Source organism: Thermobia domestica, chromosome 7, assembly GCF_964235325.1.
Source record: "Thermobia domestica chromosome 7, izTheDome1.hap1.1, whole genome shotgun sequence".
Classification (NCBI taxonomy): Eukaryota; Metazoa; Arthropoda; class Insecta; order Zygentoma; family Lepismatidae; genus Thermobia; species Thermobia domestica.
The window spans coordinates 202402365-202414106 of record NC_137460.1 but is presented as its reverse complement, the minus strand read 5'-3'; positions in this window follow the sequence as shown (position 1 = coordinate 202414106).

Here is an 11742-nt window from a genome sequence, read left to right as displayed (position 1 = left end):
TGTGGTACATAGTCGCAAATATCAATTAGGTGTAACAAGCACCTAAAACTTTAGCTAGCTGAAGTACATACTTAACACATGAATACCATATGTATCAAGTGTCGGGTACCTAAAAAGTAGCTGAGACACCTAAATGGCACATGCCTAGCACATCTTGTGCTGTTATGGTAGATATTTGAAAGTATCCACTTTATTGAAAGAATTCTTTGAATTTTGACATTTCCATAACCCGACCCCGGAAACTAAATTAGGCTTAGTAAACGGGAACTGGTTAACCGGAAGTGGTTAAAATTGGTGTCGATCGATTTGTTTTGTCAAGCTGAATCGATTAATATATAGATTTACATGTTTCGTTGCCGATTATGCGCCATCCTCGGAAACTAAATTAGGCTCAGTAAACCGGAAGTGGTTAAACGGAAGTAGTTAAAATTGGTATCGATCGATTTGTTTTGTCAAGCTGAATCGATTGATATATAGATTGTATATGTTTCGTTGCTGATTATACCCCACCCCCGGAAACTAAATTAGGCTCAGTAAACCAGTGGTTAACCGGAAGTAGTTAAATTTGGTATCGATCGATTTGTTTTGTCAAGCTGAATCGATTGGTTTATATATTGTATATGTTTCGTTGCTGATTATACCCCACCCCCGGAAACTAAATTATTCCCGGTAATTTAAGAAACTAGCCATTTCGATTCTTTCCACAGCGAGGGAAATACCTGGTTCTTAAGTAGGGTGTTGAACAATTTTGTTAGATATGGAGTCCAAATATCCTTTTTATTTTTGTAGATCTCACTTACTATAGCATCTAATCCTGGAGCTTTTTAGTTTTTAGTTATTGTTTCAACTTCCTTGTTGTCCGTTAGTTCGATATCTTCTGCTGCTAATGCAATGGGTTGCAAATATTTGCTTCTTAATTCTTTCTGTTCTTCCTTATCATCTTCGTGATTATCTTTGGGGAAAAAAATGTTGCTTAATTTCGACAATGTGTCCTCTCTAGTAGTAGTAAATGAGCCATCTTCATTTTCTAATGTTGATAGGGTCAGAGGATTAATTTTTTGCATAGCAAGTTTATATGGGAATCCCCACGGATCCATTTCTAAATTCTTTTTTAGAAAATATTACCAACTTGTTTTCTTGGCCTTTAATATTTCCTCTGTGTATTTTAGTTTGATTTCTCTATATTCATTTAGTCTTCTTTTCAAGACTGTAGACCAGGTTACTTGATAACTTTTCCATTTAGTTTTGACTAATTTTTTAAGCGATCTAATTTTGGTGACAAAAAACCATCATATGTTTTTTAGGAGCCAAATCTTGAGTAGAAACCTCTATTGCTTTTTTGTATTTTCTTCAATTAAACATACCAATTCATTCCTATCTTCAAAATTGCTTATTTCAGGTAATTCTAAGTTTTTTTTTTTTCAATTTTGCTCCCATCGATTTTATTTATATTATATTTCTTCTTAATATGCTGTTCGTTTGATTCATTTGCTATTTCAAATGTGATTACTTCATGGTCACTGGTGGTTACTCTATCCTGTACCATCCATTTTTTTTAATCCATATCTCTTATTGTGTAGAGCATAGTGATATATCAATATGGGATGAACCCATATGATCCACAAAAGTTGGCTTATTACCCCTGTTCAATATAATTAATCCTTTTTTTTTTATAAAACCCACTATCAATTCACCTTTATTGTCAGTTTCAGGGGATCCTCAAAGAACAGATTTAGCATTAGCGTCCATGGTTAATATATACTCGTTATTTGGGTTTTATTGAATAATTTCCTGTATTTTATCAATAAAAATTAGAGTGTTCATGCAGAATTGAAAATATGAATTTAAAAGCCAAAAACTTCTTCCATTGTATTTAATTTCGACACAAATCAACCAATTATCACAATACTGGCCAATTTTGAGTACCTCAATTTCATTATTCAATACAGCAATTGCTACTTTTGATTCATTTCCTCTTATTAAAATCCTTGAAGATGCTGGAAAAGTTGTAAGTTTGTTTTTAGCTAAATTAGATCTTGAAAAACTACGATATCCACTTCATTTATTTCTGTCTGTCTCCTGAGTTCCATTGTGGCGATTTTTGATCGCTGAGCATTGTTTTGCATTACTTTTATAATTGTTTACGACTATGCATACATCGTATGAACTATTGCCTCCCTACCCGATTTGCTGAAATCAAAGTAGACCCTGCGATTTGCGTTTACTAGCTGCTTATATACATTTTCTATACTCCAATAGATCCCTCGTCTTTCATAAACTTCATTCACCAAATCGATAAGTTCCCATCCATTAGCCGGAATATCGTAGATTCTCAATTCCATCCTGTCTACTCCCTCAAGAGATAGATATGTTATCGTTCTAGCTTTTTCGTACAAATCCCTCATAATTTGCCTAAAAGCTAGTGTTAAAATTTGTCTATCCTCCAATTTCGTTAATTTATACTTGTGATCCATATTTTCATATAGAGGTCTAGGGCTCAATATGATTGGATCATCTCCTAGGAATTCTGTAGTCGTAGAAGAAACTGCATTGTCCTGTATGCTGTTCTCTCTATTTGGTTGAAAAGGTTGCTCGTTGCCTATTATAAAGGATTCGTCTATTTTTAGGGATATTGTCCAATTTTTCAGTTTTGTTTTTCTTATATCTAATTTTTAAACTATTTTCTAAGAGGGTAAAAAATTCGTTATTACCTTGATTGTCCTGCACTTGAGATTCTGTTTGTACTAATTTATCTTTAGTACTTGTTGTTCCTTTTCTTTTCCTTTCTAAAAATTGTTCCAGTCTTCTTTTATCCCTTTCTTTTTTATTTGGTGATTTATTCTTCCTGATTGTTTGTTTAGGAATTTTGTTTCTATTTATAATTGATTTTACTAATAATCCTCTCCCTGGCTACCCGTAAGATACACATTCTTCACTATTGGGAGTCGGGCAAATCTTGTGCCACAGTTTGCACGAAACACATACTTTTTTATCTTTTTCATCACATTCATCTCCTTTGTGGCGTAGACTACCACAATACCGACATCGCTGTTTTTCCTTATTATCGCAGTATTTTGCAACATGCGCGAACTCTTGGCAGATGTAACATTTTGGTACTACCAAAAAGCCCTTAACCTTATGCGACTCGTAGTCGAGATATACCTTATCGTTGTTTATTAGATGTTTCCTTATTAAGGAAGATACTTCTATAACAAAGTGACATCTTTGTTGTTGTTTTCTTTCCTGGTCTGAATCTTGGTGTGATGGATTGGCTTCCTCTTGTAGATTGTCTTCAAAACTTTGTTCTGTTAGTGTTTCTATCATTTCTTGATCTTTCAGATCAGACGGAATCCCGTACATGATCATTATCGGATACTTTTTCCTACTTTTCTCAAAATTAAAGTTATTCTTAATTTCTTCTTTTGTTGTAATTTTCTGTAGGTCTTCTTTAGTTGCTGTTACGAGGACGACGTGATCCCTAGTCGTTCTTACGTCAGTTATTTTTAATTTGTCTTTCCTGGGATCGATTGTTTCAGTTAATCTTCTTGATGTTTCCTTCGTTGTCTCACCTTCTTTAGGTCGAATGATTATATCCAGCTTAGTTTCTGCACGGGAATTATTTGTTTTTTTTCTTTTTCTGTAATAGTTCTATCCTGTTTCACGATTTCTGACCATGTTGATTGTCTTATAATCATTCCGCTTTGGTCTACTTTCATTTTACTGGTTTGGAACTCGTCCAGTTTTTCGTCAGGTATTATATTTCTTTCGATATTTTGGTTACATCCGGTTGTCTCTCCAATTTTAAAATAGCTATTCTCTCTCTCAGTTGTGCTGATTCTGCTAATGAGTTGCTCTCTAATTTGACAACTGTCAGTGTATTATCTTGTATCTTCTCTTGAAGCTTGTGATTTTCCTTCTCCAGATCAGCATAATTTTGCTCCAATGTCCTCAGCTTCTTGGTTTTTTCTTCGATTTCTTTTTCCATCCTGTCATAGTGCTTATCTCTATCGGCTCTTATTTCTGATTTTTCCTTTTTAAGGTCTTCTATTTCAGTTTTTTGTATCGCAATAACCTTTTGAAGATGATCTATTTGTTTTTTGTTCTCCAATCTTGATCCCTTTTGCCCAGACATCATTTCTGTTCCCATCATTAACTTTTCTTTTAATATTTCTTCGTATTTTTACTGAAGATTTTCGTTGATTTTTTCCATTTGGGAAAGTTTTCCTTCCAGCAATTCACAATCCTTAACCCAAACAACCATTCTCCTTTTTAAGCGTTCCAGTTTCCCTGTTCCAACTTTCTTCAAGTCTAGTAAATTATCTAGGTAGTCCAGCTCCGCTTCGTATTGATCTATGGTGTCAAAACCATGTTTCCATGTTTGGTTTCTTCGTTGTTTACATTTCCGGAGAGCTTTCTTCTCTACTTTTTTTACGAGCTTCTTCGTCGTCTGACTTGGTTTGCTGAATTCGCCATTTGGGTATCCTCCTTTGCCTGTTTCTTGGTTTGCGAGCTCTTCCTATTCAAGTGCGGGCTACGTTGCATCATCTTAACATACCACGCGGTTGCCGCGAAAACCCGAAATTGTACCCTGAAAAATTACGGATAAGCCCCAATACAATCGCGTATGAAGGGTTGCCTATTTTTACTTACATAGATGAAGTCAGTAAATTAAAGGAGCAGTTCGACTTAGAAATGCATTTTTTACAATTTATTTCCATTTGTAGAGTTGAAATATCTAAAAGGAATGGTGTTTGTTTGATCGCGATACGTTCAGTCGTTTGCGAGTAACAGAGGAAGAAAGCTTTTAGATGACGTCATAGGTGGTCAAGGTGCGAGAGCAGGCTTACATACTACATAGTGCCAAGCACTTCGTTTGTGAGAGGTGCGGTGGCACGTTCTAAGTGCGGTTTCCTTTTCCGGAACTGATTGCAAAGACTTACAAATATCATCTGCATGTAGAAAATGATATCTGATGGTGGGCTATACAAACGTTTGTTATAATATTATAAAACGTATCCTATAAAGCATGAGTTCAGCGTTTCAAAAAAAAATCGAAACCAATACGTAAATAGATGGCAGACGAGATTGCTGCAACACCTAAGTACCTTTTCTTTAATCATTCTTCCGATTCCCAAACATAAGTATGTTCATTTTCACGTTTTGTTGCAATTTTTAACGCTGACCCTATAATTTTGTGCTTCAAGGTATGTACAGGAGCGCAACATATAAGGCAAAAATGAAATAACATCTGTAAAGTTTGCCAGAATACGAAAAACACTTCACCGGTTAAGTTTTAAATTTCTTTTATTCGCATAGCTGTCCGCGGAACAACTCTCATCACCCGTTTCATCATCATTGTCACATGATACAGAGAAATTAAACGATGAATCAATGTCTTGAGGAACAGTCATTCCTTCTACAAGCCGGTATATTTCACTCTCTAATTCACATTGTATAGCTTATTTCTAAAGCAGTATCTTCAGAATCATGAGTGACATCGTCTCTATTATCCTCTAATGCCTCGTCTTGACTACAACCGTCAATTGCGTCTTGTACGATATTTGTACGTTGGCAACTGGACATAGATCGGTGCTTGTTCAATGACTCGGATTTTAAACCTTTCAATAATATACTTGGAACAGCATTCTTTCTCAGTTTGCGTGTAAATAATTCTCCTGGCATTAGCCAGAAGTGGGTCTAGACGGTAAAAACTCAGGTGAAGGGGAGTCAGAACCCAGACTATGATATGTGTATCGTGTTTACTAAAAACTTTCAAAAATATCTAAATAATAGCTTAAATCAATTTTGTCACACAAAAACTGGGCAGCCTAGGCCCCCGGCCCAGCCTAGATCCGCCACTGGCATTAACTTTTCTTTCAGTAAACTTGACTTCTCAAAGGCAGGTTCTTCAAGATGTTTGGAACACGAGTGATTTTATTTGGTACATTTTTTCCCATTGATTTTCTTGAGCCATAATTTATATCGATCTGGTGAAATCTCACTACTTAGAAACGTAAGGAAAGATACTTTATGTCCTCAGCTTTAATTGCAAAAGAATTACGACCGAAAACACAGAAGATGTTAGGCAATTCTAGTTCACTACACAAACACAGCACGAGCTGTACTAACACGTGTTTTCTACTTCACACTAGTGTTTCTTTCAGAAAAAAAAGATCCGGGGAGGGGCACTTAGTATTCGGAGAGGCACATTATTTTTACACAGTACCATTACATTTATTATATTATAGACGTATTATTTTGGTCTCCTCCGGGGGAATCTCTCAGAGCTCCGAGAGTCAGTGACACCCTAAAAACATGTCTGGAAGAAACACTGTTTCGCACAACAAACGTAATTATTGCTCTCTCTCTCTCTATTCTTTTTTTATACTAATGCTGTAGGAAAAACAACTAGCAAAAACGTCCCTCAAGAATTCAAAACAGAGCAAGACTGCTAACAAATCCAAAACACAATCTATTAAATCCAATGCACTATTAAAAGTTTATCGGCTGCGTACAAGGGAGTAGTTGCTGACTCACATTAAGTTTCTCGCGTATCCCACCAGTGACGTCAGCATTTACGATTCATCAAAAACAAATGCCTGTAGAAGCTGAACGATACGGTCTAACAAGATATAAAAAATATGGGTCTCTTATTTTTTGTTACTCTTTCTATTGCACCAAACTTGTTTTTAACTCGAACTGCTCCTTTAAGATTGAATGTTTTCTAATGAGTCTTATTACATATATGGAGAAGCACCTGAGTGGGTATACTAACCAGTCTTACCACAATGCCCAAAGGGTTGCGTATTTGCTCGTTAAGATTGAAAATAATAATAATTATTCACCTATACATTGTCCATACAGCCAGATGTTATGAATGAATATCAAGTCCGGAAATGATGACGCTGAAGTTTTTACTTTTTAAACTACTTCGTCCTTTAAATGATACGTGTAATTGTCTTTCAATGTTTTGTATCGCGAATTAATGTTATTGTTTTTCTCTTATAACTCATGAACCACTTGTCCAATTTACACCGGTTTTATAAAATAACACTCACCAAACATTCATACACACTACAGTACCACACATTGCACACAAAACACACTTTTTCTAGAACTTCCGAGCTCCTTTTCAGGAGCAAAACAAACGCACTTCCTCTCGTTTCTCGATCCAATACTCAAGTCCAAAGCAACAAGTGCACAAACAGGCTATTATCATGTAGTAACCTACTTCATTGTGTCACATACCAATTTTTATGAGCGTACCTCCAAGTGGGAATTCCCCCAGAAATCTGTTATAAAACACGACCTTTACCCTCCTCCCACTCTCCGCCGTAGTACCCCGCACACGGGCGGACAGCTGCACCCTTTAGGAATAAATTTGTACCTAAATCATCTTCTTAGCTTAATTAGGGGCTGAGGTATTGAGGTTTAAAGCCCCAACGCAGCAGTTGCGTCAATGGGCGTTTAAAGATTAAGAATGCAGAAAACAAATAGAACGTAAAACAGAAATTACAGTACACATTTCGTGAACGCAGATCGGGAAACTCCCGATTTCTTTCTCTGGAACTGAACATTTGGAGGGATCGAAATTAAGGAAGTCCTCGAAATTTGGTCAAGCGGTTAGATGGCAAGCAATATCTATGAGCGTGTAAAAATCTAAAAATTAAATGAAATCTTTTACGTCCCACGTTTACGTCGGCTAGGCTAATGGAAATGGTGATGACTAGAAATGAAGGAATTGGTGGAATGAAGAAAGTGGGAGGAAACGGGAGAACCGCGAGGAAACCCACGCACACAGTGCTTGTCCACTACAAAGTTCACTTAGTGCGAGCTAGGATCAAACCAAGGACCCCATGCACCAGAGGTGAACTGTAAAAATGAAATATATATATATGTCTATTTAGATTATTTTTTTAAACAAACATATTTTAAACGTGTGTTTTGTTTAGAACAAAGTAAAACGTTTTAAACAGAAAAACATGTTTTAAAGGAAAAATATTCTTTTTATTTTTTTAAATGTTTCTTTAGAATGTTAATTTTCAAACCATTTATAAAATTTTCTTCCACTGTCTTGATATAGTTTAATAGGATTAAAATTTCCAGTAAACCTATTGATAATCAACTTAAAATCATACAACATACTATATCAATGATGGTTTTTGATCTGTTCGTAACACATATCGTTTAAAATATTAGAAGTAATCTTTATTTATCTTTATTTATGTATCTAAATCTTTATTTATATATATAAGTTTCGTCAAATCTTTTATGTACATAAAAGGAAAATATATTAAATTACAAGACTACTTTTATCTCTCCAACTATTATACGAATCAATTAACGTTAATAATGTAACATATACTTCATTACCATTTTTCTTAATATTTCTTGTACAAGATACTCATCTTTTACTCCCTTTCAATAGTAATTCTTGCTCATAAAACCTTCCTTTAACTTTGTTGTTTAAATGTTTTATCCTGTACTTTGGTGGATTCAAAGCTATTATCTCATCAATAAAAAATACTTCCGTTGGCCAATTGGTTGTATAATCTTTCTCAAATAAACCTTTAGATTTACTTTTACGAACTAATCATCAATTCTATGTGTAGGTTTAATATGTTTATATTGTTTCTAATATATATTTTACGAGATTATTTATTCATTGTTGCTATCAATTACTACAAGTTTCATAACAATTGTTCTGTGAACTTTATTATACTCAACAACTGACTCTTGTAATTTTTCTGCCATTTACAATTCCCTACATGTTTCGTTTAAGTGTTCAGTTAAAACGTTCTATGACAGAAGCTTTTTAGCACTATAAGTTGTATAATGATTAATTGGATATTTTTGATCAATTGTTTACTTTATGTTATAAAACTCTTTACTTTGATCTATTTGTTAATTTTTGGTTTACTATTTTTTAATGCTGATTCAAAGGTTTTTGCAACATTAACGCAATCTTATCTTTAACGGGAAAAGCAAAGGGAAATTTAGAAAATATATCGATTATCGTTAGTAAATAAATACTTATAACATTTATTTATTTTTTAAATGCAGTAGTAGGGGTCCCCGTATATCTCGCCGAGTCAGCAAAAATTTCTCGATTCTGATTGGCTGAGAGAGGTCACGTGACGTTAGGCCCCGCCCACGCAAGAAATTCAAATTTCCAGGTCACGTGGTATGACGTCATGAGTCACCCTGCGGGGAAATCCCTCATTCTCTTTTATGACATGGATTTTTGAAATTTGTTCCCTTTTACGGGTAACATGTGTGTTTTGATACATCATTCTGATTGGTTGACAGCTGTCACGTGATTTTAGACCCTGCGATATTTGAAATTCGTTCCTTTTAAGGGGAAAATGAATCCTTTGGTACCACGATGCTGATTGGCTGATAGAGGTCACGTGATCTTAGGCTCAGGGATTTTTTAAAATTCGTTTCCTTTTATGGGTAAGATGAGTGGTTTGGTACCTTGAATTTGATTGGTTGATAGCGGTCACATGATCTTAGACCCTGGGATTTTGAAATTTGGGTATCCTCTTTGATGAGTACTTTGGTACTACGATACTGATTGGCTGATAGAGGTTACATGATCTTAGACTCGCTACACGGTGAACAGGTCACATGATATGACGTCATGTTTTACCCTTGCGGGGAAATCCATCACTAATTCGTTTCCTTTTACGGGTAAGATAAGTGCTTTGGTACCTTGATTCTGATTGGATGATAGAGATCACGTGATTTTAGGTCCTAGGATTTTTGAAATTAGGGTGTCCTTTCTGATGTATACTTTGGTATCTCGATTCTGATTGGTTGATAGAGGTCACATGATTTTAGACCCGCCACACGGTGAACAGATTACATGGTATGACGTGGGAAAACCCCTCACTGATTTGTTTCCTTTTACAGATAAGATGAATGTTTTGGTACATCAATTTTGATTGGTTGATAGAAGTCACATGATCTTAGCCCCCCACAGCCCATGAGGGAAATATAGAGCGATATGTCGGTGATCACCCTAGACCTGGATTTTTGAATTTTGTTCCCTTTTTATGGTTATGCGTAAAGTTCCCATGGAGGGTTCAACCTCCTCCTTAAATAACCCTTTTTGGTATCATGATATTGTACTGAAGTTTACCTTAAATATTATCATTCTCTTTGACAGATAAGATGATTACCAGCTTTCTTACCTTGATGAAGAGACAGACCGTCTTATATGTTTACGTATGGAGATCCTGTCCTTGAATTAGTAGCTTATGTCTCTGAAAGGAACAATGGTGAAAGAGGGGTCCATCCTTGTCGCTTGTAGATTTCTTATAACACATTGTTGTGAGTTTAAGCGATTTTTTAAACGCTCAGTAAGCGCTTCATTAATGAAAACAGTGTTGCCAGATTTGTCTTACCGAAACTGCTCCGATTCTTTTCGAAACGGTTCCGCAGAGTGCAAGAAATTTTAAACTAAAATTTTTTCGAACTAAAAAAATTGTAACTAAAAAATTAAAAAAAATTCAAACAAAAAATTTTCGAACTAAAAATTTTGAAACAAAAATTTCAAAAAATTTCGAACTAAAAAATTTAAACTAAAAACTTTCGAACTAAAAATTTTTTAAAAAATTTCGAACCAATTTTTAAAAACAAGTTTCGAACTAAAGATGTAAACCGCATTTAAAAATTTTCAAATCATTTTTTTTCGAACTAAAATTAAAAACCAAATTTTGGACACTAAACCCTAGTAGCAAAATCGATTGGCCCAACGTTGGGAAAATGGTGGTAATGCGACATACAAACGGTGGTCCAACGTCATGTTTGGCCGCTTTGGCAACCGATTCCCACCCAAACCATTACCCACTTATTCCCCAACCAAAAGAAGGGTGGGCCTTCGTTTACCCAACCAATTCCCAACCATCTCCCAACGTTGGGCCAACTAAACCCCAACAACCTTGAGAATGTTGGGCCTTCATTCACCCAACCAAATCCCACCAGTTTCCCTACGTTACCCCAACTAAACCTCAACGTTGAATGGTGGTTCACCATCCAAACGCTGACGTTTACCCAACCAAATCTAGCATTATTCCCTGACGCTCCCCGACGTGTCCTTGCGACGGATGGGGTAGGGTGGTGATGCATTCGGTTTGGCACCTTTGACTTTTTATATGGTATTCCTGAGATATTCGGATGTTATTTATTTACACAGTTATTATTCATATATAATGACGCAGATATTATCGACTGTATTTGCGTTATTACCATATAAATAATAACTCATTCCTAAATAAATAACAGATCTGAGTATCAGGAATACCATGTAAAAAGTAAAATGTGTCGAACCGAATGCATCTCCACCCTACCTCATCCACAGCGAAGACACGTTAGGGAACGTCAGGGAATTATGCTACATTTGATTGCGCACACGACAGCATTGGATGATGAACTACCATTCAACGGAGAGGTTTGACTGAGCTAACTTGGGAAGACTGAAAATATAGATTATTGAATGTGTGAAGCAGTCTGCGATTCGACTCGCTCAGCATTTGTGTTGTGTGTTGGTCTCACGATAAATTTCGAACAATTGAACCGACTCAAATGAAACTTTCAATGATTATTTATTCGTTCAAAGTACATGCCAAGTGCATTGGAGAGGAAAATTGGGCAAGAGTGAGGGGGTAAAGCCCCCTAAATGTGCAAAAAATATAGGAAAACACTAAAGATGAATACTTACATGTTGGGTCAGGATGC